Below are 8,428 nucleotides of genomic sequence, written 5' to 3'. Positions count from 1 at the left end.
AAAAAAAAAAAAGGACCCCCACCTGGTAATATTTTGGTGACCACAAAGGGATCTCCAAAGCAGTGAGTAATATTGGACCACTTTTGCTGGCAATTCTGTTCTATCCTTCCTTAGAATTGGAGGAAAATACCAGGCACCTGTCGGCCGGTTAAAAACGATTAGCGTGGCCACCGGACTAAAGACTCAGGTGTGAGGCTGCCTGGGAAAGGGCTTCCTAACAACCCCCAACTCTTCTGGGTTGGGAGCATTGGTCTGCCTGGAACCAGCTTCCACTTTCAATTTTCCCGGGGAAGCTGAGGGCCTACTAGAGGCAGAAAGCTGTTGTCCCAAACTCCCGGCATTAGCTGGTTGAGTTCATAGCACAGCCAGAAGTCCCTACTCAACAGTCGCCCATTTGTGCACCCCTACCCTTTCCTTCTGACCCATATCTCCTGGGTCCCAACCACGACTTTGTTAAAAGTGGAGCCCCAAAATTCTCCTTACCTCTGAATCTACTTCCTCGGATCCCTGCCTCCTAGGGACTAATGGTTCAGACTTTCCTTTCCTCTCCCAAGTATTAGAGCAAGTTGTATCTCCAAAGGGATCTAAGGAAGCTCTACGCTGTGTCCTTAGGCATCTAGGCCATGAACCCAGGGAGTCTTGTCCCTGGCGTCCCTCCCAATTTAGGCATACAGCTCTGACACAGGCAGTTATGCGGGACCCATTCCCTACTACCCTTGCCAGGGCCCCAAGTTTGTAAATGGCTAGGAGGATTGCTCTCCCATTGCGTAAGATGCTCTCCTCCCCTGGTTTCTACCCAGCTTACACCTCTGCAATACAATCTCCAAGCCTTGGCTCCTTGGCCAGGGCCTTAGAACTGATGACCCAGTATTTTAACAACTGAAACTGGGTCTACGACAACATAATAGATCAGAATGAAAGCAAATTGAGTAAGTCAAGGAGAGAAGAGACAGAGAGAAAGAGACAGAGAGAGAGAAGAGAGGGAGAGAGAGAAAAAGAGAGAAGCAGTAAAGAAAAAAGTGTGCCCTATTCCTTTAAAGTCAGGGTAAATTTAAAACCTATAATTGTTAATTGAAGGTCTTCTCCGTGACCCTATAACACTCCATTACTACCTTGTTGTCAGTGTAAACAAAGGCATAGCCTGAAAACACTGCGACCGCTGACAACCAGTAGCCTTCCTATCAAAAATCCTTAACCCAGGGACCCACGGATGGCCCAAATGCATTCACTCTGTAGTGGTAACTGCTTTGCTAACAGAAGAAAGCAGAAAAGTGACTTTTAAAGGAAACCTCGCTGTGAGCACACCTCACCAGTTCAGAATTATTCTAAGTCAAAAAAGCAAAAAGGGAGCTTACTAATTCAAAAATCTTAAAGTATGGGGCTATTCTTTAATAGAAAAAGGTGATTTAATATTAACTACTGAAAATTCCCTTAACCCAGCAGATTTCCTAATAGGGGATTTAAATCTTAATTACCATACGAAGGTGCAACCAGACCTAGAAGGAACTCCCTTCAGGACAGGACTTTAGACAGCTCCTCCCAGGTGACTGAGAAAAAAACCACAATGGGTATTCAGTAATTGATAGCGAGACTCGTGGAAGCAGAGTTAGGAAAACTGCCTAATAATTGGTCTGCTCAAAGTTGCAAGCTGTTTGTACTCAGTCAAGCCTTAAAGTACTTACAGAACCAAAAAACTCTATCTCAGTCCTTACTCGAAATGTTACCTACACCCTCTCTGAAATGAATTTGCATAAGAACTGTTGTTTATGGGAGTGCATCTTGATAGGGGCGGCTGGGTTGTTATGAAATACTCAGGAACCCAGCCCAGCTCTAGAACTCGCCTCTGAGCACAAAGGCAACGTTGGGCACGCTGGTAAAGGACCACTAGAATCCAGCAGCCCGGACCCCTCTCTTTGTGGTAAAGAAAGGCAGGAAAACAGGCGCGGGACTGCTACATGGGTGAGTGTAACTAATCCGATAAGCAGAGGTCCATGGGTGGTTACCACCCTGGAAAGGATAAGCATTAGGACCCTAGAGGACGCTCCAGGACCAATGCTCACTGGAAAATGACTAGGGGTGCTGGCATCCCTATGTTCTTTTTTCAGATGGGAAACATTCCCTCCAAGGCAAAAACGCCCCTGAAATGTATTCTCGGCTCACGCAACCTCCGCTTCCTGGGTTCACGTCATTCTCCTGTCTCAGCCTTGGGAGCAGCTGGGACCACAGGCGCCCGCCATCAAGCCCAGCTAATTTTTTGTATTTTTAGTAGAGATGGGGTTTCCCTGTGTTAGCCAGGATGGTCTCGATCTTCTGACCTCGTGATCCACCCGCCTGGGCCTCCCAAAGTGCTGGGATTACAGGCGTGAGCCACTGCACCCGGCCTAAATTTAAGACATTTTTCTTTTACCAATAATTTTAAATCTTTGTTTCCAAAAGATTACTAAAGTCTTGTGAACAAAAGGCATTAAAGTTTCTATTTTTCTGATAAAATATGATTTAAGCCCCGATTTTTCTAAGCCAAATGATCAGAGCTCTTTTATACATACATATTACACACACAACACATATCAGTACACAGACAGACAGAAGATCCAGTCATTAAGATTTTTCATTTGCGAGTTTTTTAATTGGATTACTGGCTTTAGGATGGAGCCCTTGGAGGAACAGGGCCAGGAACGCTTGCACTTTCTAGGGCCTAATAAGCAGGCACGGCTGGAAGGCACACAAATCCCCAAAATTAAGGGTACCATTTTATTCTGGTTCCTGGATCCCCCAAAAGGAGGGAAATACTGTGGGAGAAGATCATGCAGTGCTCCTACCAGGCATTTCACTGCAAGGCAACCCAAAGCCGATCAGCCCATTTGGTAATCAGCCCGTCCTCTATGGGGGGTCTCATCTCTCAGTGCAGGGTGGGGTGGGGATGCTTCCGTATCTCCCAGGCGGCCAAGAGCATGCTTCTCTGAGCCAAGCATTCAGAGAGCCAGTATTCCTCCATAACTGCCATTGGCCATTCCTTAAAAGTATATTTCCTACCTAGTTATTACACAGCAAGGCTAAAAGCTCTCCCATAATGCAAAGTAATTTTTGATACCATCAAAAGTAAAAGCCATCAGATAACACAACGCACAACAGAACAGAGTCTTAGATTTTGAGAGGAATCTTTTTTTTTTTTTTCAATTCTGGCGTTCCATGAAAAAAACAGGTTTTTCTCAGAATGGGGTTTGTGGTGCCTCCCTGCTTTTTCCCAGGATTCCCAGGCTGTTAGAATTTATCTTAGGTTCTCTCATGCTGACATCAAGAGTGGCAAGAACATAAAACGGAGAAAAACAACTGAGTTGACAGAGAAGAAGAAAACCCTTTTTCTTCAGAAAAGTAAGATCCAAGAAGAGAAAAAACATAAAGACCTTTTAAATATGTGTATAGCTTGGGGTGATATCTACATAGATAGATAGATAGATAGATAGATAGATAGATAGATAGATAGATAGATAGATAGATAGATAGATATAAATTAAGCTGATTTTAACTACAGAGCTCTTTTTTATAAGAAAAAATTATTTAAGGCTGGGCATGGTGGGTCACACCTGTAATCCCAGCATTTTGGGAGGCCAAGGCAGGCAGATCACGAGGTCAGATCCAGACCATCCTGGCCAACCTGGTGAAACCCCGTCTCAACTAAAAATATAAAAATTAGCTGAGTGTGGTGGCACATGCCTGTAGTCCCAGCTACTTGGGAGGCTGAGGCAGGAGAACTGCTTGAATTTGGGAGGCAGAGGTTGCAGTGGGCTCATATTGAGAGGTGACAATGTGCTAGCAGCCCTCACTCTCAGCACCTCCTCGGCCTCAGCGTCCACTCTGGCGGCGCTTGAGGAGCCCTTCAGCCTGCCACGGAACTGTGGAAGCCCCTCTCTGGGCTGGCTGAGGCCGGAGCTGCCTCCATCTGCTTGCGGGGAGGTGTGGAGGGAGAGGCGTGGGCAGGAACTGGGCTGCGCTGGTGGGCCAGTGTGAGTTCCAGCGGGCGCAGGCTCAGCAGGCCCCCCACACGGAGCTGCCAGCCGGTGCCACCAGCCCAGGGCAGTGAGGGGCTTAGCACCTGGGCCAGCAGCTGTGGAGGTTGCGCCGGGTACCCTAGCAGTGCCTGCCTGCCAGTGCTGCACTCAAATTCTCGCTGGGCCCTAGCTGCCTCCCCGCGGGGCAGGGCTCTGTACCTGCAGTCCGCCATGTCTGAGCTCCCCCACTGCAGTGGGCTCCAGCGCGGCCTGAGCCTCCCCTGCGGGCGCCGCCCCCTGCTCCCTGGCGCCTGGTCTCATCTACAGCCCAAGGACTGAGGAGTGCAGGCACGGCTCAGGACTGGCAGGCAGCTCGGCCTATAGCCCTGGTGCAGGATCCACTGGGTGAAGCCAGCTGGTCTCCTGAACTGAATGGGGACTTGGAGAACTTCTATATCTAGCCGGAGGATTGTATGTGCACGAATCAGCACTCTGTGTCCAGCTCAGGGTTTGTAAATACACCAATTTGTACTCCATATCTAGCTAACCTAGTGGAGACTTGGAGGACTAGCACTCTGTGACTCTGTGTCTAGCTCAAGGATTGTAAACGCACCAATCAGCACTCTGTGTCTAGCTCAGGGTTTGTAAATACACCAATCAGTACTCTGTATCTAGCTCAAGGTTTGTAAATACACCAATTGGCACTCTGTAGCTAGCTAACTCTGTATCTAGCTAACTAGCACTCTTGTGACTCTGTGTTTAGCTCAAGGATTGTAAACGCACCAATCAGCACTCTGTCAAAACCAACCAATCAACTCTCTGTAAAATAGACCAATCAGCTCTCTGTAAAATGGACCAATCAGCAGGATGTGGGTGGGGCCAGATAAGGGAATAAAAGCAGGCTGCCAGAACCAGCCAGCAGCAACCCGCTTGGGTGCCATTCCGCACTGTGGAAGCTTTATTCTTTCCCTCTTTGCAATAAATCTTGCTGCTGCTCACTCTTTGGATCCAGACTGACTTTATGAGCTGTAACACTCACCGAGAAGGTCTGCAGCCTTACTCCTGAAGCCAGCAAGACCACGAACCCACTGGAAAGAACGAACAACTCCAGACACGCTACCTTTAAGAGCTGTAACACTCACCACAGAGGTCTGCAGCTTCACTCCTGACAGCGAGACCATGAACCCACCAGAAAGAAGAAGCTCCAGACACATCTGAACATCTGAAGGAACAAACTCTGGACACACCATCTTTAAGAACTATAACACTCACCACGAGCGTCCGTGGCTTCATTCTTTAAGTCAGTGAGACCAAGAACCCACCAATTCCGGACACAACATTGTGCCACTGCACTCCCGCCTGGCGACAGAGCAAGACTCTGTTTCAGAAAAAAGAACTAAAGTTATAATTTAACCATGGATGCATAACATCCTTCAAAGAGAGGGCAAGCAGTTTTTTGTTTTACAAGATTTAGAATCTCTCCAAGCGTAGTTCAGAGAAAGGAAAATTCAAGACAGGAAATCAGAAACCAGCCGTGGGGGGTGAAATCTCAATAAATGGCAAAGTTACCCAAGTAACAAATCAGAAAGGCATCATAATTGAACACCAGTCAATAACGTCAAAAGATAAAGCCTTAGTTAACTGAGCTACACGGCACCGAGCAGTTTCTGCTGCTTTTACCAGCAGTCTACAGTAGCCAGTTTCAAACTTGCGAAGGCTTTTAACTGCTCAAGTTAATTTTTAAGGCTATGACATGAATGCTAAATTTCCTGTCCTCTGAATGGTGGAGACCAAGAGAATGTCTCCCCACATGGTCACGAGGTTAAGCTCTTAAGGACACCAAACGAGACAGAGAAATTTCATCTGGTATTGGTTTCAGGGACCTGCAGCGAAGTTTGGAACTGACCAGCCTGCAGGGCTGGCTTGAAAAGTGGGCTTATAGAAGTCCTAAACCCACGTTCTATCCTGTGGTACCCTTCTCTCCATTACAGAAAGATAAATTCCTAGCACAAAGTGCACCAAATTTGCTACAGCCTAAAAACAGTCTCACAAATACCTTTTTTCTATTAAACCCTAGCAGAGAAGACAAACAGTGACATTTACCATTTACACACACACACACACACACACACACACACACACAGCAGAAACTTGGGTGGTAAGAATTTCTTATCCGTCAGCATACTAGGTTTCCAGGTTCCCTTTCTCTGCAGCTTCCAGAAGAGATGATCCTGCTCGCTGTGCCACAGCTGTGGGGGTCAAGCCACTTTATAAAAGAAGATCACTCTTTTCTGTTTTGTGGAACCATACGCAAAAGATTCTCAATTTTGCAAGATGCTGCCCAATAGGCTGCATGGGGAGCCGAATTCACATTTTCCATCCCAATAGAAGCAAAATACACATAACAAAACAAACACGAGTCACCTCGTTCAGCACCCAACATTGACTTGGCAAGGCTCAAATTTTTCCTGTTGGTCCCTGCCATCTTTGATCTACTCACAGTGCAGAGGGGTGACCTCGGATCGTGAATTCAATGGGTGGTCTCTGAGCAGTCACCTTGAATCAGGCCTGTGAAACTTCTTTCAGGTCTCACTGAATGTGACCAGCTAAACAAGGTGTGTTCTCCAAGTTAGGCCTGCCGGACTTCCATCAGCAATTCCTTCAGAGATCCCCTCCATATATACAAACACACACAGAAAGATGAGTCAGACAAGGCCTTCCAAATTAAGATCCCTAACCAAGAACTCCAAGAGTATCCCTTCTAAACTATCCTCCTATTCTCCATCTGACGAATCTCCCTGAAATCTTCCTGACTGAGAAGTCTCCCGAACCAAGATCATAATCTTGTGGCCTCCAGCTGCATGTCTCCTCTTCCTACTTCGTTAGGGAGAGCCAACTGAGATGCCCCCGGAGCCAAACTGAGACAGACACCCCACCATGCGGCTACAGAATCAGTCTGGAGAAGGAAGGAGGCATTAGCAGCATCTAGGATACTCACCAACCTGAGACCCCATGATGGGGCTATAACTACAGACACTCCATGACCTGGCTACAGACACCCTGTGATAGGGCTACAGTTATGGGATGTCTCCCCAAGACTATTTCTCCATTGCAATTAAGTTCATGCACACTGGGCTAGCAGCGCCCCACTGGCAGAGACAGTGCCAGAGTCAGCCCCTAGTCCAAGAGAACTATGTGGTCGCTTAGGCTGGCCTCTGGATCTGTCACCAGAGGGGGAGCTATCGAATCACGGACAGGTAGCCACAAGGGCTATCCCAGACGAACCCCCAACTTTGTGACCATACAATGGATTCATTTTGCCCACTGCCTAGACAGAGCTGATTTATCAAGACCGGGGAACTGTAATAAAGAGTAATTCACGCAGAGCCCACTATGAGACTGGAGTTTCAACATGAAATCAAATCAGCCTCCCTGAGCATTCGGGGATCAGAGTTTTTAAGGATAATTTGGTGGGTGGGGGAAGGCCAGTAAGTCCAGAGTGTTGACTGCTTGGGTCGGAGATGAAATCATAAGGAATTGAAGCTGTTTTCTTGCACTGAGTTGGTCCCTGGGTGGGGGCCACAAGGTCAGGTAAGTCACTTGATCCACCTGGGTGGTGTCAGGATCCATCAAGTGCGCGGGGTCAGCAAAATACCTCAAGCACTGATGTTAAGAGCAGTTTAAGAAGGATCATAATCTTGTGGCCTCCAGCTGCATGTCTCCTAAACCGTAATTTCTAGTCTTCTGGCTCACTTATTCGTCCTACAAAGGCAGTCTAGTTTCCAGACAAGAAGGAGATTTGTTTTGGGAAAGGACTGCTATCCTCTTTGTTTTAAACTATAAACTAAGTTCCTCTCAAAATTAGTTCACAGAAGCTCGGGAATGAACAGGGATAGAAGCAAGATGGAGTTGGTTAGGTCAGACCTCTTTCACCAAGCTGTAATTCTGCAATGGCGGTAACCACTGGAGCCCCCAGCCCCCGCAGAGACATGCGGAGCCCCGCCCCACCCGCGCTCTAATAAGAGAACGGGGCGGGCGCCCCCGCCTCTTCAAACAAGTGAACACCTGGCAGGATTCTAACAGGAACCCGGCCACGTTTCTCTGCGGGACGGGACTGGGACGACCGGAAGATGGCGGCGGGGTCCGAGGGTCACTCTCCAAGGCGCCCTTGACGGCTCCCGCTGCCGGGCCACCTACCTTGCTAGCAGGCGGACTCCGCGCCGTTGCATGCAAAGGCGGGAGGTGGCAGTGACGAGCACTTGGCGACGCCAATAAGCACCCAGGAGTCCAGGTCGCGCCCAATCAAGGCCCAGGCGGCGCAGACAGTGTAGGGTGCGTGCGGGCGGCGCGTGTGGCAGTAGCGGAACGCGCGGGAGCCTTCCTGCCGCCGGGCCTGAGCTGTCCGTCTCCTCTCTGTCGCGCGCCCTGCATCCCGGCCT

General features: G+C 48.4%; 1 long non-coding RNA gene across 1 annotated transcript in view; it reads right to left on the bottom strand.

Moving 5' to 3' along the window:
• The window catches only part of LOC105522107, a 34,228-nt gene extending 25,802 nt beyond the window's left edge, over positions 1 to 8,426 (bottom strand). Inside the window, exon 1 of the long non-coding RNA XR_001003388.1 lies at positions 8,187 to 8,426. This is a non-coding gene — a long non-coding RNA (uncharacterized LOC105522107). The remainder of the gene's footprint in view (positions 1 to 8,186) is intronic.
• Positions 8,427 to 8,428: the final 2 nt, after the last annotated feature.

This window comes from Colobus angolensis, unplaced genomic scaffold (assembly GCF_000951035.1).
Source record: "Colobus angolensis palliatus isolate OR3802 unplaced genomic scaffold, Cang.pa_1.0 Scaffold42, whole genome shotgun sequence".
NCBI classification, from domain to species: domain Eukaryota; kingdom Metazoa; phylum Chordata; class Mammalia; order Primates; family Cercopithecidae; genus Colobus; species Colobus angolensis.
The sequence above is the reverse complement of the archived record's forward strand: the minus strand, read 5'-3'. Positions and strand labels throughout refer to the sequence as shown.